This window comes from Phoca vitulina, unplaced genomic scaffold, assembly GCF_004348235.1.
Source record: "Phoca vitulina isolate PV1807 unplaced genomic scaffold, GSC_HSeal_1.0 scaffold24, whole genome shotgun sequence".
NCBI classification, from domain to species: Eukaryota; Metazoa; Chordata; class Mammalia; order Carnivora; family Phocidae; genus Phoca; species Phoca vitulina.
In genome coordinates, this window is record NW_022589727.1 from 3,129,498 (window position 1) to 3,157,223 (window position 27,726).

The 27,726-nt window shown below is 36.9% G+C and overlaps 1 long non-coding RNA gene across 2 annotated transcripts in view; it reads left to right on the top strand.

The window, feature by feature from the left end:
* The window catches only part of LOC116642811, a 77,164-nt gene extending 51,955 nt beyond the window's left edge, over positions 1-25,209 (top strand). The window contains exons 2-4 of one of the 2 annotated variants that reach the window (XR_004301390.1): positions 21,140-21,422; positions 22,781-22,878; positions 25,170-25,209. This is a non-coding gene — a long non-coding RNA (uncharacterized LOC116642811). The remainder of the gene's footprint in view (positions 1-21,139; positions 21,423-22,780; positions 22,879-25,169) is intronic. The other variant, XR_004301391.1, reaches the window with a different exon arrangement.
* Positions 25,210-27,726: the final 2,517 nt, after the last annotated feature.

Below are 27,726 nucleotides of genomic sequence, written 5' to 3' on the forward strand. Positions count from 1 at the left end.
TGTATGTTTTTGTTGCTGCTATTATCATGAATAAAATGATTATTATGGAAGAGTGGAATCTAGTGGAACTAGAGCGAGTATATTACAGGGTTGATGCTCCTCCTAGACAACACAAAAACATGAATTTGATTCTTACTTCTGATTCCCAGTCTGGTGTTTGTATGTGGTCATGGCTCAAATTGGGTGCCAAGTTTTTACAATTTATAACATCTTCTTTAGCAATAAGATCCTAAGAAGAAATCGGCGTAACTTTTTCTGATCTAGCATTCAAAACTTGTTATTTGAGGTTTCTTGAATTTATTTTTAGAATGCCATCAAAATATATGACCATAAAAATCACATTCTTTCAATTCACTTAGTTGTATTTTATGCTTTGTATTATCACCCATTCAGTCCCTTAGGTTTTTAATGACTGAGTTTTTGCTCACCCTGCTTACTTTTTCCAGGAGAAAAAACAGCTTATTGCCTAAGTGAAAAAGCATAGACTAGAGACACAGGGAAATGATGCCATGAGTAACAGATGGACTTTTTTCCTCTGGTTAACTGCTCTTAATTCCTAGTGCTTTTTTTAGGGCTTGAAAAAAGTACATCTTTTCTCTAGTGCCAAGTATTCAGAATCGATACATTAGTCACTCTATTCAGAAGTATGCCTCTGTATCTGAGAGAAGAGCAGTCAGGAGGATGACATTCTTCAATATCTGTTGGGCCTTTACGTTTCATCCTAGGCATAAAAATAGAAGAGTGCAATATTGCGTTCATAGTTCTGCATCTGTCCCAATATGTTATTTGTCTTAATATGCACCCTTACGATCCCCTTCTTGTCTTCCTTCTTCTCTGTACCACCGCCACCACGGTCATCGGTCATCGTCAGCAGTCACTCATTCCTGCTGTGTGAGGAACCTAGGGATGAAAGATGCCGCTAGACTTGGTCTTTGCCTTTCTTTAAGAGGTATATGCCATAGTGGGAGAGAGATCTTATGTTTAAAAGAAAAAAAAAAGATCTATTGTGAAAACAAGGTGACTAAACTAAGTCAAAAGAGTGTTAAATGCATCAGAAGGCAAATGGCTCACTGAATGTGGTAGGTGATGGGGTGATTTTATGTTGTCTTTCTCTCCTCTCGATGCCATCCCTTGGCCTAGAACATCATTTTCTTCTACTCTCTTTCTGATCCTCCTCTAAGAAGACTTTCCGTACTTCCATCTCCCCTCCTATCTATGTTAGGAAAGCTTCTGATGTGCTCATAAAGCATAGTGAGTAGACCTCCACCAAAATACTTACTATTCCTTAATGCTTATTCATCTTCCCAAGTAAATAATAATCATCTTGAAGACAGAAACGGCAATGTGTACATCCTTCTCTCCCCAGCATAGTACCTCAGACTGGAAGCTACTCAATAAAGAGTTATTAAGTAAATGGCTCTGGCTAAAGAGGAGCTTTCTTTAAATCAGTGCTTCATAAAGAAATATGAACAATGAATATTCAGCAAAAAACTTACACATACTGAAGAGGAGGGTTATGCCTTCTGGACAGGGAGAAATGATTACATGTTGGTGAAAATAATATAGGGTAATGATGAAGAGCTTTGATTCTGAAGTTGTTTTGACTTGGGTTTATATTTCAGCTGATATTTAGTGTGTGGTCCTCTTAAAAATTACTCAAATCTCTAAATCTCTATTTCATAATCTGTACACTGAGAATAATAATATCAACCTCACAGATATTTGTGAAGATTACATTTAAAAATGCTTTTAAAGTGCTTAGCAAAGTATATAGTGAAAAAAAAAGCATAGCCTCAATAAGTAAAGAAAAACTTGTTTTAAGTCAGTGTATGTTGTCATGATCGCACCCACATTTGGCTGCCTGCATATTCCTATCCCTTACATTACCCCTGCAGCTCATAACTTAAAAAGGGCCTTTTAAGATTACTTTAAGAATTACAACTGGGGCGCCTGGGTGGCTCAGTGAGTTAAGTGTCTGACTTTTGATTTTGGCTCAGGTCATGATCTTAGTGTTTGTGGGATCAAGCCGCATGTCAAGCTCTGAGCTCAATGTGGAGTCTGCCTGAGAATCTCTCCCTCTCCCTGCTCATGCACGCACGGGCTCTCTCTCAAATAAGTAAATAAATCTTAAAAAAAAAATTACAACTGATTTTTATCATTTCTAAATATCTCAACCACAAAACCAAGAAACTCCATTTGCAATGCAGATTTCTAGAGTGCACAGACCATAGCTGGTGTTCCAAGTGGCACCAGGACAACAGCATTCCCCTTTTCAGTGATTAGGAAACAAAGCATGAATATCTATATTTAAGTTTCTGCCAGTTTCCAAGAGCAAAGCCAAATGATGAGAGACTTGGCCAGTGATTGGGCTAAATCAGAAGGATGAAGAGAAAGCAGCCAAAATGCACTGTGATCATGCCGATTGGTTCTTTCAATGCAGGGAGGGGCATGACGATGGGTGCCAGGGCACAGGAGACATTGTTCATTCCCTACATGTGAAAAAATGAGAGATTTAAGCCTCCAAACACCTGTGCTCTCCCAGCTTGAAGTCAGAGCTGGTGCTGGATGAAAATTCAATTGTGCTCTAGGTCTGGGGGAAAGGTGGACTTAGCGAGCCAAGATTTCAATTCCCCACATGCAGTAAACTAGTGTGCTTTCCTTCACTTTTGAAAAAGAGTGTTAAAATATGGAGCAAGCATTTCCAAAATGAATCTGTCCACCCTCAAAATTATTTAAAATATAAAATAACTACCACCAGAAGTCAGGAAGTGGAGAATTTGGAGAGTGAAATGACTCCTAAATTTGTGTCAAAGGGGCAGGTTACAAGCACAGCATGATTTTCTGGGAAGCAGTTTCCTCTCAGCAAAACCAAACAGCAACAGTCTCTTTTGCCTTGGGACAAGGATCAATAGTAGAACACGGGCCCTCTTCAGTGTGCACACAGCAAGGGCGTGTTCATGTGTATTTCAGAGACAAGTACCATAGAAGCTCAGGTCAGGGAAAGACGAATAAGGGTTCTGAGCAGCATTCATGGAACAAGACCCTGAGGGATGGAGAAGTAGAGTAGAGGGAGCAAGAATTCCATAAGCACAGGAAAACTCCAGAGAAAGTAACAAATACAGCACTTACATCCAGGACTGGCTAAACGTTGGAGAAAGCTACGGGAATACTTAAGAATTCTGATTGGTGTCCTGGATATTTTTTTGGCATCTCTGTTCCTTGAGATACCACATGCTTCTTATGGTGACAGAAGACTCCATTTGGAAATCCCAACTTCCCCCTCCTCGCTTGTGCTTTGGGATTGACTTTCTGAATGGATCCTTTGACCCTCATTTTCTCTTTCTTTAGTCAATAGGGTGTAGTGGGAAATCTGGAGTGTGGAGTCTGAGACTGCCATTTGTGTGCTGATTTCTCTAAATTCACTTTTTTCATCTCTAAAATTAAAATAAGTATAAGGCTAATACATCAAAATATGTGTCTATTAGATCCAATACTGCCATTCAAAACTCAAAGGAACTTTAGCAGGTTTATTTTTTTTTATATGTGTTTCCTCAGTTATAATTTGGGAATGATAATTGGCCCAGTTTAGTCTCTAGAATTGGTTATGATGAGTAAATGAGATGATACAAATAAAAAACCTTTGAAAACCATAACATATTATGTTTATTTATCCACTCAACACAATGCAGAATTACATTGTACCTCCATATCTTCAGGTGTTTTGTTTCTTCATTAAAAGACTGACCATCTTTATTATCCATCTCTCTCTTATCCACATGTTAAATCTCAGCTCAATGTGCACCTTTTCCTTGAAGCCATCCTGAATAGCTCAGAGCTCATGTTATCTTTCAGACTGAAACTTATGTGAGACCATGCTTCCACTTATTGTACCCATCAGTCATCTTCTGTTAAGTATTATTTATAATGCCTTGCCTCCTCTTTTTTTTTTTTTTAATTTTATTAGAAAAGCTGTTCTTTCTCTCCTTACACTCACCTGGGCATGGAGTTAACTGGTCCCTTGTCCCAGCGACCAAGAGGTCTGGGTAGTAGCCCAGGGAATTCCTGAAACCTGAAAGGATGTTCTCTGTGAGACCCAAGAGAACTTTAGTCATAGGAGATAGTCTTTCTTTTGGTAACATGCAGTCATGCTTCCCAGATCCTCCTTTGCTTGGCTAGACTAGTCCATAGTGACTTGAGGTGGAGTTTATACAGATTTAGGTTATTTTAAAATACCCACCTCTTTTATGTGTTTTATTTTTTAAACTCTGACCTTTCTAATGATAGCTTGATGTTGGTGAATTTTTTCCTGTTTTGATATTATTTATTTTTCTAATAACAGATTGCATGTTCATACTTGCTAGCTACCCATAAAAAGAATGACTTACAGTCTACCCAGACCAGACAATGGATGAGAGGAAATGGTCATTTTGATTTGCACAGTTACATTCAGATGGATAAATCAAACTGGATTTGCATAAACGCTTTCCTAAGATATGCCCAGTTTAGGGAAAAAGACTCTTGTGTTGTCCAGCAATCAGATACCTGACATTTGATCCTTTCTCAAGCTACAGTCTAAAGGACTCATGACAAATTACTTGGGAGACTTGGCAGCAGTGGTGGAGTTTGAGTATCCGGCAAGTCCATTTTATTGACTTATTGAACATCACCCTGAACACAGCTGACATATATTGTATCCCATCTGCATTGGATTCATTTCTGTTAAATAAATAAATTCCCTCTTTTTTTTTAAAGACCAAAAAGTTAGTGTACACTGTTTGGAGGGTTAATCACATAGGAGTTGTGCCCCAGATTCATCTCCTGGCAGAAAAGCCTGTTGTCCTCTGGGATTGTGTCCATTAGAGGTAGGTTAAGTGCCCAATTCAGTGCCCACGTTACTCCTCAGCAACTGTACCTACATTGTGCGCTCCAGGTAGAATGACCACACGTCCAGTATACCTGAGGCAGTCTGTTTTACACCTGCTGTCTGGAAGTAATACTAACAGAGCCTCCTTCCACTATCAGAAGTGTCCTGGTTTAGGAAAGCAACTATGTGGTCACCCCTATTCTAGGTGCCCATCTGGAGAGCAAAGATTGAAAAGGAAACTGTATATGCCCAGACCCAAGTCTCTTTACGTGGGTTTCTTAAGGTGTGTCCACAGAAAACTCTGGACTTTACTCAATGGGGGAGGGGGGGTGATGAAATTTGGTATCAATGGCTAAAAGTAAGTGCCCCTGTTCAGAACATGTAAGAAGACTTAGAAATGTATACGATTTCTATTCAAATGCTTCTCTAAACATAGGGGGAGAAAGAGCAAGGGAGTGCATGTAAATGGTGCATGGTGTTAACAGTTAGTGGGTTCAGGTAATGAGTATATGCATACTCATTATATTGGTCTTTTCATTTTTCTGTTGAATTGGAAGTCTTCAAAATAAGAAGTGGGTGACGGTAGATGAAGTGGTCTTGGGACTAGAATGGCCTACTAGGTACCAAAGTTTCCTTAATTCGTTGATAAATGAGACACTTTACCTCTGGATCACATACAGGTATATGTGTGTGATAACACTTGTGTATATTGATAGCAGGGGCCGTACCTCCGACCTCTAGTTGACCCCTTACAATTCTGATTGCAGAGTTGTTGATACGCATTCTGAAATGACAATAAAATTGATTTCTGATGGACATTGTTTTTGGTAAATCAATAATATGTGTGTGACCAGTTCTCTCTTTTTTTTTTTAAATTTCTTTTTTTTTTTTTTTTTTAAGATTTTATTTATTTATTTGAGACAGAGAGAATGAGAGAGAGAGCACATGAGAAGGGGGGAGGGTCAGAGGGAGAAGCAGGCTCCCTGCCGAGCAGGGAGCCCGATGCGGGACTCGATCCAGGGACTCCAGGATCATGACCTGAGCCGAAGGCAGTCGCTTAACCAACTGAGCCACCCAGGCGCCCTGTGACCAGTTCTCTTAACATAGCAATATTTAATTCTTTTTTCTTTACTTTCTCAAATTCTAACTTCCAACTTCCCTAATTTCTACAATCATTTCTTTTTTACCAAACACTGCAACATAAAGCTACGACCACAACTAAACTATAGGAGTTGGAGTTTTTTCCTCATAATACTGTGTCATAAGCTGTTATCCTTCTAATGGAAGGGGAAAATGAATTTGTTTTATTCAACCCAAAGAACTTAAATTGGTATGGAAGAGAGTTGAATGTGAAGAATTGAGGGGCTAGGTTTGAATGTAAATTGAAATTTACCAACACTGTAAAAGGAATAATGTTGGCAGTCTTCCAAAATATTTGTTCATAGCAGGTTTGATATTAATGTGTATATAAATTTATGTACACTTTACAGTTAGCATTTTATGAAGTGTCCCTTGAAGTAATTATCAGTCCAGCACCATACCCTAGCTAATAATATTTAATAACAATAATAATGCTTTGTGCTTGTGCCAAAGACCACAATGAGTTATCAAGCAGTTTATTGTCCTACCACATCCTGGCTGCACACAAATACCCTCAAATACTTGATTTTTTTTATAAATGGAGAAACTAAGATCCAAAGATGTAATGAAGGATATCCTCAAAAGTCATTAAAATCCCCAGGATAAACTACCAATATCTAATGACAGGTGTCTCTTCCTCTCAGCAAGTATAAAATTTAGAGCAAGATAAATTGGAAGCAGTTACTCATTATGTTAATTACAGTAATATATTTTACATCCAAATATTCTGATACAGGATATTGTTTTACATCTCATATTTAATCCATCTCTGAGGTAAAGCCAGGTTTCCCTAGGTACAGGGTGATTGTTTATGGTAGCTCTGGATCACTGCAATACACTTCCCATAGCTGGAGAACCTCACTGAATTTAAGATTTTCCAGTTAACTGGACCTATTCCAATTATATTTAAGGGAGATCAAAGAAAGGACAGAAAGACCTCAATAATAGGTACTACATCAAACTAAATACAGATATTATCTTTCTCTTTCTCTGTTTCTGTCTCTATTTCTGTTAGATATGCAGTATTTTTGCTTTGGTCCTTATTTTTCCTACCTTTTAAGCACAGACTTGTCCATGATGATTATGTGAGTGAAATATTCACCCCTTTCTCTCCTAAGTGTGTGTCAGTTTACAGCTATATGGTGGTGTAATTCCCATATGGTAAATGGCACATATGTGAAGTATATAATTTGATAATTTTTGGCATATGCATACATCTGTGAAATCAAGATAACAAAGATATTCATCACCCCCCAAAGTCTCCTTGTGACCCCTGGGAATCCCCTTCTCCTGCCTCCCCTTAATCTCCACCCCCAGGCAACAACTCGGCCACTTTCTACCACTATAGTTTCCATTTTCTAGAATTTTATATAAATAGAATTATGTAGCATGTACTTTTTTGTTGTTGTTGGGTTACTTTCACTTAACCTCACTATTTTGAGATTCACTGATGTCTTTAGATATATCAATACTTCATTTCTTTTATTTCTGAATAGTTATTTCAGTGTATAGATATATCACATTTTGGTTATTCACCTGTTAATGGACATTTGGGATGATTCAGTTTTGGGCTATTACAAATAAAGCTACTATGAACATTCATAGACTTATTACAAATAAATGAACCTAAAGTCTTTTAAAAACATATTTTTCTCTGTAGTAAATACTTAGAAATGGAGTAGCTAAGTTGTATGGTAGGCATATGTTTAACATTTTAAGAAATTGCTGAAGTTATCCAAAGGGATTACAACATTTTATAAACCCGCCAGCAATTTATGAGAGTTCTGGTTGATTCAAATATGGGCAACACTTGATATGGTCAGTCTTCCAATTAGACCTTCTAACATGTGAAGTAGTATCTAATTTTGATTTCAGTTTATATTTCCCTAATGAATAATGATGTTAAGCACATTTTATGTGTTTGCGTATCTTCTTTGATAAGTGTTAAAATGTACTACTGAATTTTTCAGTGGATTGCCTGTTTTCTTATTACACATATATTTTATATGGATCAAGGTATGGTTAAAAGTTCATATTTTTATGTACGGATATCCAATTGATCCAGCACCATTTTTTAAAAACACTATCATTCCTCTACTGAATTTCCTTTGCGTATTTCTCGAAAATTAATTGCATCTATATATATTTCTTGACTTTTTTTTCCATTGATTTATTTTTTTCTGTCTTGCTAATATCTCTTAAATTGTCTTAAATTCTTGAAGTCAGGTAAGTTCTCCAGTTTTGTTCTCTACTTCATTTCGAAGTAATTTTGATTATTCTTTTTTTTTTTAAGATTTTATTTATTTATCTGAGAGAGAGAGAATGAGAGACAGAGAGCATGAGAGGGAGGAGGGTCAGAGAGAGAAGCAGACTCCCTGCTGAGCAGGGAGCCCGATGCGGGACTCGATCCTGGGACTCCAGGATCATGACCTGAGCTGAAGGCAGTCGCTTAACCGACTGAGCCACCCAGGCGCCCAATTTTGATTATTCTAAGAATCTTGCATTTACATATGAATTTTAAAAGCAATTTGCCATTTCAAAAATAAAGGCTGCCAGGATTTTGATTGGGATTGCACTGAGTATATAGATTAGTTTAGAAGAATTAACATCTTAACAATAACATTTCAATTTTTCAACCCACGAAAATGGTATGTATCTCCATTTATTTAGGTCTTTGTTATTTCAGCTATATATTCTAGTTATTAATTTGTAGGTCTTTCACATAGGTGTTCTCCTAGATTGACATATTTTTATGCTATTAAAAATAGTTTTTTAAAATTTTAATTTCCAGTTGTTTATTGCTATCATATAGATTAGTAAAGTTGTTTTTGATTACTGTTATTTTACCCTACAACTATGACAAAATAATTCGTTAATGATAGTAGTGGGTTTTTTTGTTTGTTTCTGTTTTTGGTAGATTCTGTGGGATTTCTACAGAGACAATTATGTCAACCATAAATAAAGGCAATTTTATTTCTTCTTTTTAAATCTGGATGTGTTTTCTTTCTTTTTGTTTAGCTTTATTACACTTGGTAGAAACTCGAGGATAATTTTGAATAGAAGTAGTGAGTGAGAACAGGATCCTGGTCTTATTCTTGATCTCAAGTGGGAAAGAATTATCTTTCACTAATAAAGAGTATGTTAACTGTAGGTTTTTTTTAAAGGTCTGCTTTATCAGGATGAGGAAGTTCCATTCTTTCCCTAGTTTGTTGAAAGTTTTTATCATAAATGGGTGTTTGATCTTGTTAGCTAGTGCGTGTGTGTGTCTATTAAGATGTTCACATGGATTATGCCCTTTACTAACATAGTATATTAACATTAATTGATTTTTGGATGTTAAACTATTGTGCATTCCAAAATATATCTGACTAAACCATGGTGCATAATTCTTTTCATATATTGCAGGATTTTGTTTGCTAATTTTTTGTTAAAGAGTATCTCATGTCTAAATTAACCTGTTATTTTCTTTTGATGTCTTTATCTGGCTTACATTTCAGGATTATGCTAGCTTCATAAGACGAGCTAGGAAGCATTCTTTTTTCCTTCTAATTTCTGGAATTTTGTTAAAATCTACCAGTAAAGCCATATGAGCCTGAGCTTTTTATGGTGGGGAAATTTTAATTATGATTAAATAAAAACATTATTTTTTTGTTATTACAGTTCTCTTAACAATCTCTAATTCTTCTTGAGCCAATATTGGTAATTTTGTAGTTTGTTTTCTATTTTTGTCATTTTAAAAATGTTCTTCTGTTTCTCCTTTATTACCTTCCTTTGTGTTAAATAAATAATTGTTTAGTAGACTATTTTAATTCTTGTTGATTTTTTAAATTTTTTGAGTTATTTTTGTAATGATTGCTTTAGGGTTTACAAATAAATGTATATATTGTTTACATTGTCTAGATTGTTCATAAAGTAGTTCACAGTATTCTTTTAAAATGTTTAATTTTGAATGTTTTGGTAGTGATATTCTTGCTTTCTTCTCTAATTTTGGGAATTTTATCTGCTGTCTTATTTTCTTATTTAATCTAGATTAATTTTTATCAACTTTGTTGATTTTCTTAAAAAGAATAAATTTTTGTTTTTATTTTTTCTATTGATTTCATTTTTATTCTAATCTTTATAATTTCCTTATTATTTCCTCCTTCAGTCTGTTTTGTTGTTAATTTGTTCTTCATTTTCCAGTTTCTCAAGGTGGAAATTTAAGCTGTTGATTTCAGACTTTTCTTTTCTGACATAGGGACTTAAAACTATAAATTTCCTCTAAGCACTGCTATAGCTACATCTTCTAAATTTAGACATGTTGTGTTTTTGTTTTCAATCTAATTTTTCTTGTGATTTATTCTTTGACCTGTTGGTTATGTAAGAGGGTGTTGATCAATTTCCATATATTTATAAGTTTCCTAAGATTCTTTCTGTTACCAATTTCTAATCTGATTCCACTGTAGTTGGAGAATACACTTTGTATGATTTCATTCCTTTATTGAGATTTTTTTAATGGCATAAATTATAGTCTATCCTGGAGACTGCTCCATGTTCATTTAAGATGTGTATTCTGCTGTTGTTAAGGATACTGTTCTACAGATATCTGTGAAGTCTTGGTTTTATAGTGTTATTCAAGTCCTTGTTAATCTTCTGTGTAGTTATTCTATTCATAACTCACAGTGAGTTTTTTTGTTTGTTTGTTTTGTTTTGTTTTGTTTTTTTAAACTTTATTATGTTATGTTAGTCACCATACAATACATCATTGGTTTTTGATGTGGTTTCCATCACATGTGGATCATTTCCATGATCCATTGTTTTCATATAACACCCAGTGCTCCATGCAGTACGTGCCCTCCTTAATACCCATCACCGGGCTGACCAATCCCCCCTCCTCCCTCCCCTCTAAAACCCTGTTTGTTTCTCAGAGTCCATAGTCTGTCATGGTTCATCTCTCCCTCCAATTCCCCCCCCCTCATTTTTCCCTTCCTTCTCCTAATGTCCTCCATGCTATTCCTTATGTTCCACAAATAAGTGAAACCATATGATAATTGACTTTCTCTGCTTGACTTATTTCACTTAGCATAATCTCCTCCAGTCCCATCCATGTTGATGTAAAAGTATACTCATCCTTTCTGAGGGCTGAGTAATATTCCATTGTATATATGGACTACATCTTCTTTATCCATTCATCTGTTGAAGGGCATCTCGGCTCTTTCCACAGTTTGGCTATTGCGGACATTGCTGCTATGAACACTGGGGTGCATATGGCCCTTCTTTTCACTACATCTGTGTCTTTGGGGTAAATACCCAGTAGTGCAATTGCTGGGTCATAGGTTAGCTGTATTTTTAACTTCCACACTGTTTTCCAAAGTGGTTGTACCAACTTGCATTCCCACAAACAGTGTAAGAGCGTTCCCCTTTCTCCACAACCTCTCCAACATTTGTTGTTTCTTTCCCTGTCCATTTTTGCCATTCTAACTGGTGTAAGGTGGTATCTCAATGTGGTTTTGATTTGGATTTCCCTGATGGCTAATGATGATGAACATTTTTTCATGTGTCTGTTAGCCATTTGTATGTCTTCTTTAGAGAAGTGTCTTTTCATATCTTCTGCCCACTTTTTGACTTGATTATTTGTTTTTTGGGTGTTGAGGTTGAGAAGTTCTTTATAGATCTTGGATACCAGCCCTTTATCTGTAGTGTCATTTGCAAATATCTTCTCCCATTCTGTGGGTTGCCTCTTTGTTTTGTTGACTGTTTCCTTTGCTGTGCAGAAGCTTTTTATCTTGATGAAGTCCCAAAAGTTCATTTTTGCTTTTGTTTCACTAGCTTTTGGAGATGTATCTTGAAAGAAGTTGCTGTAGGTGATGTCAAAGAGGTTACTGCCTATGTTCTCCTCTAGGATTTTGATGGATTCCTGTCTCACATTGAGGTCTTTCATCCACTTTGAGTTTATCTTTGTGAATGGTGTTAGAGAATGGTTGAGTTTCATTCTTCTGCATGTGGCTGTCCAATTTTCCCAGCACCATTTATTGAAGAGACTGTTTTTTTTCCATTGCATGTTTTTTCCTGCTTTGTCAAAGATTATTTGACCATAGAGTTGAGGGTCCATATCTGGGCTCTTTATTCTGTTCCATTGGTCTGTATGTCTGTTTTTGTGCCAGTACCATGCTGTCTTGGTGATCACAGCTTTGTAATATAGCTTGAAATCGGGCAACGTGATGCCCCCAGCTTTGTTTTTCTTTTTCAACATTTCCTTGGCAATTCGGGGTCTTTTCTGATTCCATACAAATTTTAGGATTGTTTGTTCCAGCATTTCGAAAAATGCCATTGGTATTTTGATTGGGATGGCATTGAAAGTTTATTTATTCTCCTGATCCATGAGCATGGAATATTTTTCCATCTTTTTGTATCTTCTTCAATTTCTTTCATGAGTGTTTTGTAGTTCCTAGAGTATAGATCCTTTACCTCTTTGGTTAGGTTTATTCTTACGGTTTTTGGTGCTATTGTAAATGGAATCGTTTCTCTAATTTCTCTTTCTACAGTTGTGTTGTTAGTGTATAAGAAAGCAACCGATTTCTGTGCATTGATTTTGTATCCTGCCACATTACTGAATTGCTGTATGAGTTCTAGTAATTTGGGGGTGGAGTCTTTTGGGTTTTTCACATAAAGTATCATGTCGTCTGCGAAAAGAGAGAGTTTGACTTCTTCTTTGCCAATTTGAATACCTTTTATTTCTTTTTGTTGTCTGATTGCTGTTGCTAGGACTTCTAGTACTATGTTGAACAATAGTGGAGAGAGTGGGCATCCTTGACGTGTTCCTGATCTTAAGGGAAAGGCTCTCAGCTTTTCCCCATTGAGGATGATATTTGCTGTGGGTTTTTCATAAATGGATTTTATGAACTTGAGGAATGTTTCCTCTATCCCTATACTCTGAAGAGTTTTAATCAGGAAAGGATGTTGTATTTTGTCAAATGCTTTTTCTGCGTCAATTGAGAGGACCATATGGTTCTTCTCCCTCCTCTTACTAATGTGTTCTATCACATTGATTGATTTGCAAATGTTGAACCCCCCTTGCATCCCGGGGATAAATCCCACTTGGTCGCGGTGGATGATCCTTTTAATGTATTGTTGGATCCTATTAGCTAGGATTTTGTTGAGGATTTTGGAATCCATATTCATCAGGGATATCGGTCTGAAATTCTCCTTTTTGATGGGGTCTTTGCCTGGTTTGGGGATTAAGGTAATGCTGGCCTCATAGGATGAGTTTGGAAGTTTTCCTTCTGTTTCTATTTTTTGAAACAGCTTCAGTAGAATAGGTATTATTTCTTCTTTGAATGTTTGGTAGAATTCCCCAGGGAATCCATCAGGCCCTGGACTCTTGTTTTGGGAGAGGTTTTTGATCACTGCTTCAATCTCGTTACTGGGTACTGGCCTATTCAGGTTGTCAATTTCTTCCTGTTTCAGTCTTGGCAGCTTACAGGTTTCCAGGAAGGCCTCCATTTCATCCAGATTGCTCAGTTTATTGGCATATAGTTGTTGATAATAATTTCTAATAATTGTTTCTATTTCCTTGGTGTTAGTCGTGATCTCTCCCCTTTCATTCATAGTTTTATTAATTTGGGTCCTTTCTCTTTTCTTTTGGATAAGTCTGGCCAGTGGTTTATCGATCTCATTAATTCTTTCAAAGAACCAACTTCTAGTTTCATTGATCTGATCTACTGTGTTTCTGTTTTCTAATTCATTGATTTCTGCTCTAATTTTAATTATTTCTCTTCTAATGCATGGCTTAGGCATCGTTTGTTGCTTTTTCTCTAGCTCTTTAAGGTGTAGAGTTAGTTGGTGAATCGGGATTTTTCTATTTTTTTGAGTGAGGCTTCATGGCTATGTATTTCCCCCTTAGGACCGCCTTTGCAGTATCCCATAGGTTTTGGACCGATGTGTTTTCATTCTCATTGATTTCCATGAATTGTTTAAGTTCTTCTTTGATTTCCTGGTTGACCCAAACATTCTTGAGCAGCGTGGTCTTTAGCTTCCAAGTGTTTGAATTTCTGCCAAATTTTTTTCTTGTGATTGAGTTCCAGTTTTAGAGCATTGTGGTCTGAGAATATGCAGGGAATAATCTCAATCTTTTGGTATTGGTTGAGACCTGATTTGTGACCCAGTATGTGGTCTATTCTGGAGAAAGTTCCATGTGCGCTCGAGAAGAATGAGTATTCTGTTGTTTTAGGGTAGAATGTTCTGTAAGTATGTACGAGGTCCATCTGGTCCAATGTATCATTCAAAGCTCTTGTTTCCTTGTTGATTTTCTGCTTAGATGATCTGTCCATTGCTGAGAGTGGAGTATTGAGGTCTCCTACAATTAACGTATTGTTATCAATATGACTCTTTATTTTGGTTAACAGTTGGCTTATGTAGATGGCTGCTCCCATGTTGGGGGCATAGATATTTACAATTGTTAGATCTTCTTGTTGGATAGACCCTTTAAGAATGATATAGTGTCCTTCCGTGTCTCTAATTACAGACTTTAGTTTAAAATCTAATTTGTTTGATATAAGAATTGCTGCCCCAGCTTTCTTTTGAGGTCCGGTGGCATGGAAGATGGATCTCCATCCCTTCACTTTCAGTCTGGATGTATCTTTAGGTTCAACATGAGTCTCTTGTAAACAGCATATGGATGGGTCCTGTCTTTTTATCCAATCTGCAACCCTGTGCCGTTTTATGGGAGTGTTTAGGCCATTCACGTTGAGAGTGATTATTGAAAGATATGAATTAATTGTCATCATGTTGCCTGTGAAGACGTTGTTTTTATAGATTGTCCCTGTAAATTTCTGTTGTTTATCACTCTTGGGGTCTTTCTCCTTTTATAGAACCCCCCTTAATATTTCTTGCAGGGCCGGCTTAGTGGTCACATATTCTTTCAGTTTCTGCCGGTCATGGAAGCTCTGCCATCTCTCCATTCATTCTAAATGAAAGCCTTGCCGGATAAAGTATTCTTGGCTGCATGTTCTTCTCATTTAGTACCCTGAATATGTCTTGCCAGGCCTTTCTGGCTTGCCAGGTCTCTGTGGACAGGTCTGACGTTATTCTGATGTTCCCAGAGTGAGTTGTTTTAATTTAAAACTGTTATTTTTGAATTGTCTGATTCCACTTTCAATTCTACAAAATTTTGCTTCATGTATTTTGGGGTACTGTGGCTAAGTGTATAAATATTTAGAACTGTTATATCTTACTGATGGATGAATTAACACTTTTTATTATTATGAAATAAATATTTTCTTCTCTAGTAATATTTCTTGTATTAAAGTCTATTTGTATAGTATTAATATGGCTACAGCTGTCATAGTTACTGATTTCATGTTTTACCTTTTTTATATCTTTTTACTTTTTATTTATTTGTGTTTTTGAATGTAAGATGTGTCTCATAGAGAGCATATGGTTAGGTCTTGTTTTTGTTCAATCTGACAATCTCTGCCTTTTGTTTGTTGTATTTAGTCCATTTACATTTCATATAACTATTGCTGTGGTTGGCTTTATGACTAGCAATCTTGCTTTTCACTTTTCATTTTTCTTTTCTTTTTCTAATGTTCCACTATTTTTCTTTTACCACTATCTTCTGTGTTAAATAAATATTTTTTATACTTTACCATTTTACTTTCTCTTTTGATTGTATTATTATTTCAAGTAATTTTCCTAGTGGTTGCTTTAAGGATTACAATCTACTTTAGAATACTACAAATGTGATCTCAGTAAAATAAAGTATCTTTGCTTCACTATAGATCCTTGTCTCTCCCTCTTTGTGTTATTATTGTCATATATTGCATCTATATGTTATAATTCCAACAATATGATGTTATGTTTTTGTACAAACATATTTTTAAAAAAATGAAATAATTTTATTTTGATATATTTTTGATTAAAATATATTTGTATAGATTTTTGTATTTACACATCTATTTATTCTTTCTGGCTCTCTGCACTTCTTCTGCGGATAAGAGATACTGTCTAGTGTTACTTTCTTTCAGCCTGAAAGGTTTCCTTTAGTATTTCTTACAAGCAGACCTGTTAGCAATGAATTCTCTGAGTCTTCATTTATCTGAGAATGTCCTTATTTCATCTTATTTTTGAATAGTTTTGCTGAATATAGAATCTTGGTTGACATTTTATTCAAACACTTCTGTCATTGCACTTCCTCCTGGCCTCCATTATTTCTGGTGTGAATTCAGCCATTAATTGTATTCTTGTATTATTGTATACGATGTTTTGTTTTGTTTTTTCCCTCTGGTGCTTTCAAAATTTTCTCATTGTCTTTGACTCTCAGCAGTTTAACTGTAATGTGTCTGATTCTCTTTGATTTATCTTACTCGGGGTTCACTGAGTTTTTTGGATGTGTAGAAACCTCCTCCGTAAGGGATAGCAAAGCTTGTTTTCTCAGCCAGTCCCTCTCTGGTTGAACTGCCATTCATTCTAGTTGAATTGAGAGAACTGAGGGATTGGGGAGTTTTATAAGCATCCCTTATAAAAAATGTCACAAACTTGCACTGTTTTTGCATCATAGCCTGGAGACTCTATGCAGGCAATAAGTTGGGAAAAGCATTTGGCACATCTTGTTTGTTTTCATTCACTCAGGGGTCTATGTCCTTCAATGCCTGATGTTCAGTATCTTCAAAATCATTGATTCCTATATTATATGCAGTTTTTAGTTGTTTTGGGTAGGATAAATCTGGTGTGTGTTACTCAATCCTGGCTGGAGCAGTTTTTCTGTTTTCTGTTTTTATTTGTGTTTTTAATTTAATAATTATTATTTTATAGAGCAGCTTTAGGTTCATGTCAAAATTTGGTGGAAAATACAGAGAATTCCCATATATCTGTAGTTCCCACCTATCTACAACCTCCCTGACTATCAACATCCTGTACCACAGCAGTGCATTTGTTACACTGATGATGAATCTACATTGGCATACTCCAGAGTCTACAGTTTACATCAGGGCTCACTTCTGGTGTACTTTCCATGGGTTTTGCTAAATGTATGATAACACATATCTGCCATTATAGTAGTGAGTTACAAATATAAGCTACATGTATAATTTTAAATTTTCTAGTAGCCACATTAAGAAACAGATTAAAAAACAAACCTGTAAAATTAATTTTAATGTATATTTTGTTTAACCCAATATGTCCAAAATGTCATTTCTACATGTAGTCAGTATGTAATTATTAATGAGATACTTTATTTTCTTCATACTAAGTCTTTGAAATATGGCAAGTATGTTATACCTACAGCATATCTCAGTTTTCACTAGTCACATTTTTTTTTTTCCTTCTAGACCAAGGCACTGTTTTATTTCCAATATTATTACTTATTATGATTTAGATCTTTAAGCATAAAGTGGGATGAACTATTACAATAACCAAAGCAAAAAGTATATCTCAAAATTATGGCTATTAATGAATAACATATTCCTTCTGAGAGCTAGCAAACTGAAGTATGAAAGTCATATATGTATACATATATTTATATGTATTAATTTTTTTAGTATATTTGACACACAATGTTACATTATTTTCAGGTGTACAACATAGTGATTCAGCATCTGTACACATTACTACAAGTGCCATCTGTCACTATACAACACTATTACAATATCATCGACTATATTCCCTATGCTGTACTTTTTAGTCCATGATTTTTTCATTCCATAACTGTGAGCTTGTATCTCCCACTTCCCTTCACCCATTTTGCTCACTTCCCTACCCTCTGGCAACCATCAGTTTGTTCTCTGTATTTATAGGTTTGGTTCTGCTTTTTGTTTGATTATTTATTTGTTGGGTTTTTTAGATTCCACATGCATGTGAGTGAAATCGTATGGTATTATTTTTTCTCAGTCTGACCTAGTTCACTTAGCATAATGCCTACTAGATCCATCCATGTTGTCATAAATGGCAAGATCTCATTCTTTTTTGTGGCTGCATAATATTCCATCACACACACACACACACACACACACACACACACACACACCCCACATCTTCTTTATCTATTCATCTATCAAGGGATATTTAGGTTGCTTCCATATCTTATCTATTGTAAATAAGGCTGCAATAAACATAGGGGTACATATATCTTTTCAAACCAATGTTTTTGTTTTCTTAGGGTAAATGCGCCAATAGTGAAATTATTGGATAATATGGTATTTCTATTTTTAATTTTTTTTTAAGATTTTATTTATTTGACAGAGAGAGACACAGCAAGAGAGGGAACACAAGCAGGGGGAATGGGAGAGGGAGATGCAGGCTTCCCGCTGAGCAGGGAGCCTGATGTGGGGCTCGATCCCAGAATCCTGGGATCATGACCTGAGCCGAAGGCAGATGCTTAACGACTGAGCCACCCAGGCACCCCTCTATTTTTAATTTTTTGGAGGAAACTCCATACTGTTTTCTACAGTGGCTGTACTGATTTACATTCCCACCAACAGTGCATGAGGGTTTTTTTTTTTTTTTTCCACATCCTCATTCAACAATTGTTATTTCTTGTCTTTTTGATACTATTCACTTTGACAGGTGTAAGGTGATATCTCGTTGTGGTTTTGATTTGCATTTCCCTGATCATGAGTGATGCTGAGCATCTTTTCATGTGTCTGTTGGCCATTTGTATGTCTTCTTTAGAAAAATGTCTATTCAGGTCCTCTGCCCATTTTTTAATCAGATTCTTTTGATGATGTTATATGAGTTTGTTATATATTTTGGATATTAACTCCTTATCAGAGATATCATTTGCAAATATCTCCTCCCACTCAGGAGGTTGCCTTTTTATTTTGTTGATGGTTTCCTTTGCTGTGCAAAAACTTTTTATTTTGTTATAGCCCCAATAGTTGTGGATTTGTTGTTGTTGTTGTTTGCTTTTGTTTCCTTGCCTTAGGAGACATGACTCGAAAAATGTTGCTATGGCCAATGTCAGAGAAATTACTACTTATGTCTACTAGTCACATTTCAAGCCACATCTGACTAGTGGCTACCATATAGAATAGGTGCATTCCTGAGAGAGTCGTACCATTCTGAAATGTAGTAGTTTACGAGATGGGGTTTTTGAGAGCAGGGACTGGAAACTGAACATCAGAAAATGTAAAGATAATGTGTCATTCGGGGGTTATAGTTAGATTCAGTGCCAGAGGAGGTAGAATCAGCCAATGTCCATGGAGGAGCAGGTAAGAACTGAAAGAGTTATCAAACCAAAGTGTAAAATCTACATTGCTTTCCTTTAGAGACATCTCCCTATTCTTTCAGAATATTACATCATGCTTCTCACTCTGGACTCTGAAATCTTTGACTATATATCTTTGCCTGTATATGTGTGTGAGAGAGAGAGAGAGAAAGAGAGAGAGAGAGAGCAAGTGAGTGAGAGCAGGAGAGTGAGCATGTGTATAGGCAAATGTATGTCGGTATTTTAAAAAATATATGAACATAGATTACCTAAGTTCTCTAATTTGCTTTTGTCACTTGGACATACATTTTGGACATCTTTTTGTATTACTACCTGGAAATCTACCATAATATTTTTAATGGGAACATCAAGTATCTTTTCTGCCATTTACTTGACCAATATCCTGTCAGTAGGTATTAAATATTTTGATGTTTCCACAACTAAATGAATTGTGGCTATGTACATTCTTGTGTACATCGTGAATACTTTATGCAGAATAGATCCTTAGAATGTAAGCTGCTGAATCAAAGACTCTGGGCACTTAAGTTTTTTTACACCCTGACAAATTGCCTTCCAAAATAGTTAAACAAGTTTATGCCCCACCCATATGGCAGAATTTGTCCTTCCCTACACTGTACTTGTTCCATAGGTTCTCAGCCTCCAAATTGTTTTGCCAATAGTGGGCAAATGTTATGTTATGATTTCATTTTAATTTTAAATTTTGTGTTTTTCCTAGAATGAACTAGTCATTTTATATTTTATTGGAAATTAATACTCTTACAAAAATGTTGCAGTTTTATATTCGATTGCTTTTTAGTTTACTTCAAAAGTATTTCATGGATATTAATACTTTATGTGTCATAAATGTTACAAACATTTTATCCTAGATTGTCATTTCCTTTGTTTTTTTGCTTCTGATATATTTTACAGTGAGATGTTTAAAATTTCATGCATTCAATTACATCAATCTTTTTTTTTTCATGGCCTCAGGATTTTGAAGCTTAATTGGGAAAGTCCTTCCCACCCTGAGATTCTCTAATATTTAAAAGATTTCCATATTTTGATCTTTATCCTATTGCCAATTTGCTTTTAAATATGGTATAGGAACCTAACTTTATTTTTTCTAATATATATCCAATTTTCTGACACTATTTAAGTTTCTTGGTGTTGTTCTTTTAAGGATGTATGACATAATCTTAGACATGCAATATTTTGATTCCTCTGTATTATGTATTTCCTAGATGCTACTTTTTTCCATGATCTCCATGGCTCACATTTAAATTGTCCTTTGCTTATCGAAAATAATATTTTCTCGCTGACAGAATAACTGGGTTGATTAAATTCTGAATATTAATAATAATAATGCCTCACATTTACATAGCCCTTTGTCATACACAAAGCATTTACACATATATATTTAATTCTCATAACACCCTGTGAGTTAAATGGGGCAGGTATTCTCCACTTTACAAATGAGGAAACCAAGGCTTAGGAAATGAAGTGATTTGTTCAAGGTCACATTGCCACTGTGGGATAAGTAATGATCCAGAAACAATTCCTATCCAGTGCTTTCATTCCCTTTCCCAGTCAAACCTGCTCAGAGATCATTCACATTTAGTCATTTGTTTTTTCAATTATCATTAATTGAGGACTAGAGCAGAGACTCTTAGTTGCCTATCCAGCATCCATCTTTCCCCTCATTTCTAAAAGAATGTTCATTATGTTCAGGTATCTCCTTTTTTCAGGATATAGCTCAGAGGAAGAGTGGATCCTGATAGGATTATCCATCATGATAATCCCATTCCTCTTCCAGGTAACTGGTTTGGAACCAGCGTATAATTATTTTTGGTCAATGAGTTGTATGGAGAAGTGTGCTTGGGTGAAGGGGTTGCTGAGTCCTTTTCTTTACTCCTAAGAAAGAGACACAGATATGACAATTCTTTGTCTCTCCCCAGCACAAACCACTACTGGATGTAACACTTGGAGCTTCTGGGGCCACCCTGCTGCTGGGCTAGAGCGGAGGGCACCGTGGAATAGAGCAGAGCAAGAGAACAGTAAGAGAGCTGCTGGATCCTTCTCCACCTCCGAACTTCTTGTGATGCCAAATAAACGTCCTAATAGTCCTGTCAGTCTGGACTAAGGCTTTCTGTGAATTGCAGGTGAAAGCATCCTAACCAATACAAAGGCTCAATGAGCATGCAGAAGAGAGAGACTGGTGTTACAGAGATCTCCAATACAGTATGTTTCAAAGAGGCTACTTTTCATATTGAGCTGCTGAACATCCTATTTACAATTTCTAGTGCTACCACCCAAACTAAGGCCTCTGGAATATGAGGATAAGCCAGGCTTTTTGTATCTTTAATGAGAGTCTGTACATGATTCAAATCTGAGAAACACTATTTTGTAATATGTATTTTCTTGAAGAAATGTATATTTAACAAAAATCAAAGCCTTTTTCTTTAAGGATGAAGACACACCATCTGCTAGTATTCAAAAGAGAGCTTTCCATCCTTGAAACCCACTGTGTTATAAAAGATGGAAGAGTTGGAGTTTCAGGGAGGTTCAAGTGGAAATCACAGCTCCCACTTACCACCTCTGTGATCCCGGGCCAGCTCCACATTGTCTCTTAACCTCGATTTTCTTGACTTAAAAACAAACACAGTACCAGCAACATGAAAGAGTGGCCGTGGGATTGGATAAGATATATATGAGGTGTTTGACAGAGCCTGACCCCTGGAGAACACCTAGAAAATGGAATTTCTCTTTATTTCCCCCTTTTCTTAAAATTTTACCTGATAGGCTAGTGGTCTGCTCTGCAGTTGGCCTCGGCTTTCTCTGTTATTGTCAACAGACAGCGCTTTTTTGAGGTCCCTCAGAGAATGGATCAATGCATACAGTTGCAATATTTCCTGGAGCAGGAACTTGAAACAGACCCCCAGACCTTGGAGGCCACTTATTTTTGGAGTATACCACTTGGTTGCCTGTTGCCCCACTAATTGTTTGGTCCTGCTCCAAGGATAGGAAGGTTCTTCTTTCAATGCTCTCTCCCAGCTAAGGCATGCCCGGTGTTCTCACTGCTGTTGCATGTCACCTGCCTAATGTCCTCTTGCCCCTCAGAACTGCCTCCTATTATTACCCTCCTGCTACCCTTTCCCCTGGTAATTGTCGGCAGATGCCCTCCATCTGCCCTCTCCCCCTGGCTAATTGCCTTCTGTTTTTCCCTCCCCACTGGTCACATGCCTGGTCTGCCCTCCTGTCACCCTTCTTACCTGCTAACCTCTGCTTGATTTGCTGCCCTTCAGACTGCCTGCTGCCCGCTCATTTCCTGTGCCGCTCATCCCACCTGCTGCGCGCCTGGGGTCACCTTCCTGCTGCCTGCTCCACCTGTCCCAGGGCTGTTGGATTTCGCCCCCTGAAAAGCACAGATGGGATCTCTCCAGCTTCCCTGTGATTGTCTAATGGGGAAGTGGGAAGCAATGACTGTGTGGAATAAATGGAGAGAAAGAAAAAAACAAAACTAAACTAAAAACCACAAACACCCAGATAGTTATAAAAATCCAGAGTAATTTAGCTAAATAAAGTTATGTCTCTCTCAGAATCCAGGACATACATACAAGATGGAAGGAAGGGAATCATCCTTGTGAACTGGTTAAGATAGACTCTCCACCGCTTGGGAAGCAGCCATATGTTGCAGGTAAGTGCCCCGAGGGTAAAGGTTCCTCTTCCACGTCTAACGCTGAAAGTAAGGATCCAGCTTTGGTGCTACACAGGTCTGTGCATGGAAAGTGATTGCATTTCACTGCATGGCATAATTTAAATGAACACCAGGGGCCCTTAAAGCTGCTGCTGAATGTTTGCAACCTGTATCTGGCATTTAGCCTTCCATATCTATTTGAGATGCTCTATTGGCGCCGTTAGCAGGAATCTCTTTTTGGGTGGCATTTCCCTTTGATTTTCTCTAATTGTTTGTTTAAACTGGCACAAAACACTCACAAATTGGGCACAGTTGTAAATTAATAGAATCTTTTATTGAGAACTTTACTCCCAAAGACAGCGTTCCATTTAGAGCAGAGAAGTTGCTCTTAAGCCAAAAATTAATTGTGTCATCCAGGATACAGAGATCTTTTATATTTGAGTGGGAAGGTGCCACAGCGATCGGATGTCAGGCCCCCACACTTGGCTAAGAACACAAGAAACCTGTGAGAAGGAGTAGGCATGAACATTGGCTTTGGACATGGTATCTAAGATTTGTTTTTACTCTTCCTCTCCAAGCCTAATAGCTAGTCCTTTCATTATACCCTTCTCAAGCAGGAGATGTTGATGATGCATATATGAACATCCCTAGAGGTTACACTATCATTTACCCTGGTTGTCCGAAAACCTCTACTCCAAAATGAAATGTCTTCATTACCTTTAACTGAAAATCTTGTTACTTTTCTCCTCAAACTGACAGCCAGACCAACGAGATGATGATCACATTATTTAGTTGTTAAAGCATTTTTTGTTTTCTAAAAACCAGTTATTTCTTTGGTAGTAATGTTAACAATGTGACTGACCTCAGGCTGCCTTCTCTTGGCCTCAGTTAACTCATTTGTTAATTGCAACCAAGGACGGAGGAAACCAGACATTCTGTTGAGATTCTACTGAGCTTGAAGATACTGGAATATTTTTGTATCCTGAAACTCAGGAGACTTAAAACTTCTAGCTATTTCTGAAACATGCCCATGGCCCCCACTGATAATGAGTAGTTATCAATACCTGCATATGACAGATTTTCTAGTTTTCATAGTCCTAGACCATGAGAAAACAAGGCTATAGCAGACGCGGCCATTTTCTCTGGAAGGTGGCTATGTATAAAAAGCAATCTCCAAGGATACAAGGAGAGTCATATAATCTGTCAATATGAGTCATAGAAAGTCTGAGGTGAAGGAAATCTCAGTGATATCTAATTGTATTTCTTTATGGTTTGGACATAGTAACCAGGGTCTCAAGAATGCAAGTGACTTGCCTGGTGTTAGTGCTAGAATAGGACTAGAGCCTTTGCTCTCTGTTTTTGGTCCATATTCTTAGTATAGTTTTTATATAGGGTTCTGAGATCACCCCACCTTTTACTCGACCCTTGGAATTTGGGCTGGTAATAGTAATAATTATCTCAATAAATCAGAAAGTCTTGCTGATTTGGCAGATATGAAAAGAAAAAAAAAAAAAAACATTTTGGAGTTTTACTCCTTGGCTTAATTGAATAAATTTGAGATCAGGTCACAGTCCATATCATGTGAGAAATATGAGTGCTGATGTCTTCAAATTGACACAAGAATCATTTACCATCTATCTCCCATCTCACAGTAATTAAGCACATTGCCTCCATTGCTCAGCACTATTTTAATTTTCCACCACAGGTATTTTTAATTGTCTTCATCCTTAAACCAAAAGAGAAAGAATAAGGGAGTTAGTAGCTTGATCCCGTGAATGACTGTTCACTGAGAGAGGTGTGTGTCTAGGGGGAGTGGGGAGGGTAGTTACTGAAATGTCATAGTTTTCAATTCAATTTAGATTTAAATAATTTTAAAGATGCTCTTGGAGGTTCCTCGTCCCACAGGAAAATTTGCTATGACTGCATATTCCTGGAACACTGTTGTGAAGAAAATGGTGCTGGCTACAGGCTTATCAAAAGATCATCACAAAGAAATAAATAGTTTATCAAGTAAAACTAAGTTAATTGGACTTACTGCATTAAGGAAAAACACCAACTTTATAGAGTCTCAAAACAAACAAACAAAAAAAATAGAAGAAATTAGAGGGCCTTGACTAGGTGATTCTGAAGGTGATCTTGCAAGGTGAACTGGCTAGGATTGGGCAGAGATTATGACATAATAGTTTTGGATTAGTGAGCCCAGTGAGGTGAGGGTCTTCAAGGGAGCCTAGATGGGAAACTGTTTTAGTCTCATTTGACATTTTATTTATTTATTTATTTATTTATTTAAGTAGGCTCCACGTCCAGTGTGGAGCCCAATGTGGAACTTGAAGTTGTGACCCTGAGATCGAGACCTGCGCTGAGATCAAGAGCTGGACACTTAACCGACTGAGCCACCTGGGCGGCACCCCTGACATTTTATTTTTGAGGAGTAAGTACATGGCTTCTCATTATTCACAGTTACAGTATTTGCACATTTGCATACCAGCTACAATTTATCTGTAAGCCCCCAATCAATACTTCTTGTGCTCTCATGGTCTTTTGTGGCTATGTGCGGAGTGACAACAGCTGGTGAGGTTGAACAAGGCAACATTCTGTCTTCTTATTTCTGCTCTCATATTATAAACAAATGCCATTTTTGTGCCTTATTTGGTGCCACGTTTTTCATATTTTTGTGCTTTTTGTTGGTGATTTTGCTCTTTAAAATGGCCCCCAAGCATGATGCTAAATTGTTGCCTAGTGTTCCCAAGTGCGACAAGGCTGTGATGGGCCTAACAGAGAAAATGCATGTGTTAGAAAAACTTTGTTCAGACATGAGGTACAGTGCTGTTGGCCGTGAGTTCAGTGTTAATGAATCAACTATATGTATACAGTGGTGTGTGTGTGTGTGTGTGTGTGTGTGTGTGTGTGTATACACCATTGAATATAGTCTTCAAACAGAAATATACATAAAATAAGGTTATATATTGATCAATCTATAAAAATGTAGTGACTAGAGGCTTGCAGAAACCTAACTCTGTATTTCCCCTTGGAACAATTCAGTATTCACTAATTCAGTGTTTTTAGGCATTTTAGAACATAACTGCTGTCAATAATGAGAATCGACTTAATTTTTGCCTTTTTTTATTGATGTCTTGTCCCATCTTGTTTAATACAGGGACAGTAAATGATGTTTTCTGTTCTCAGTGACTTTTTAACCACGCCACGAGATGGGAATTCCTTTAGTCCTCTAGTGTGTGTTCAGGGCAAGGGGTAGCCTGGACTGTTTGTTCATTTCCTGTGGTGAGCAGATATTTAGGGCCTCTGGGAAGATGATTTCAATGGAATGGGGCTCAGAATGTATGTCCCACTATCCCTCCGATGTGGGGCTTTGTGATTAACAGTACATTGAGCACAACCAAGGATGTGCTCTACCGCACGGGCACCTGCTTCAACAGCAGTTGTAGGGCGCACCGCTGCCTTTTCCGAGACAACCAAACCAGCTGCCAGGCGACTACTAACAACAGGTGCACTTTCTGCAAATTAAATTTCTTCACCATTCTTTTGAAATTCTTTTCATGGCAAAAGTTCAATTGTATTTGAAATCCATTCACATTTTCATGAAAAAATTCAACACTACACTTGTTGATGGAAAAAATAATTATTTTACAATATATAAATAAAATCTAAATGCTTGAAAATTTTTCTGTAGTTGTAAAGAATACGATTTAACATTTTAATCACTAACTGTATAGTTTCTCATCAGGGGTGACTGTGAATAATTCGAAGAGAGCATTATTAAAAAGCAATTACATGTAACAATTACAAGTATATAACCTAATATAAAAAGTTACATCCACAGAAGCATACTTAAGCTTCTCATTAAAAATGTGAAAACATTTTATATGAAAGTTTTATACAAATTCCCCATTAATATCTTCCTGATACTTTGTATTTGATGCTTTTATTTTAGCGGGTGTGTTATTTCTCCGCTGAGAACCTCCCTGCCCCCTGTGCTCCTGTCAGGTGTCTTGCCTGCTGGTGACTCTTAGCTGAGGCCCTCCTTAAAAACTATCCTTCTCCAAAGGGAGCTCCTTTGGCCAAGGTTATTTCCTCTTCCCGGAGAGAATTTGCATCCAATGACTAGTTAATGTGGGGATACAAAGGCTTCACCCTCTTGCCACCATTTGGGAAAACCCTGAGAAGCACCTCCAGCTCCAGAGCTCTCTATAGGTGGGATCGGCTGAGGCTTCTGCTGGACCACATCACAGTTTAACACATCACAGTTAGCCTTCTGCCCAGTTCTATTTTCCTAACTCCCTTACAGGGATTGATCCCCAAAACATGCCCCAATAAACCTCCGCATGCAAATCTCCACCTCAAAGTTTGTTTCCCAATGAAACCAACCTATGACTCTTACCATAATTACATACTGCAAAAGTAAATTAGGAGACATATTTTTACCAAACTCCGTGTAGCCCGAATTTACTTAAGCTTAGCACAATGTGCTTTTCAGATTTTATCATTTTCTATAGGTGCTATTTCATACAAAAATGAAGGAAGCACAGCTCTTAGGAAAAGTAAACCAAAGACATATTATCTGTTCTTATAACATTTAATACTATCCCTATGCTGGTGACTTCTGAATGTATATGAATGTATATCCAGCCCAATTTTCTTCTATGATATCTATCCTAGCTTTGCATATAGAATTTCCTTTTTGACATCTCCCTGTGTATTTCTCATATGATTCCTGAGTTTAACATGTTTAACTGGAACTCTTAATTTTTTCTCAGGACTTGACACCCCACCAGCCACCCAGCCCATCAGTCTTTTTCCAGAGTGTAAGGCACCCCCACCAGTCAGTTG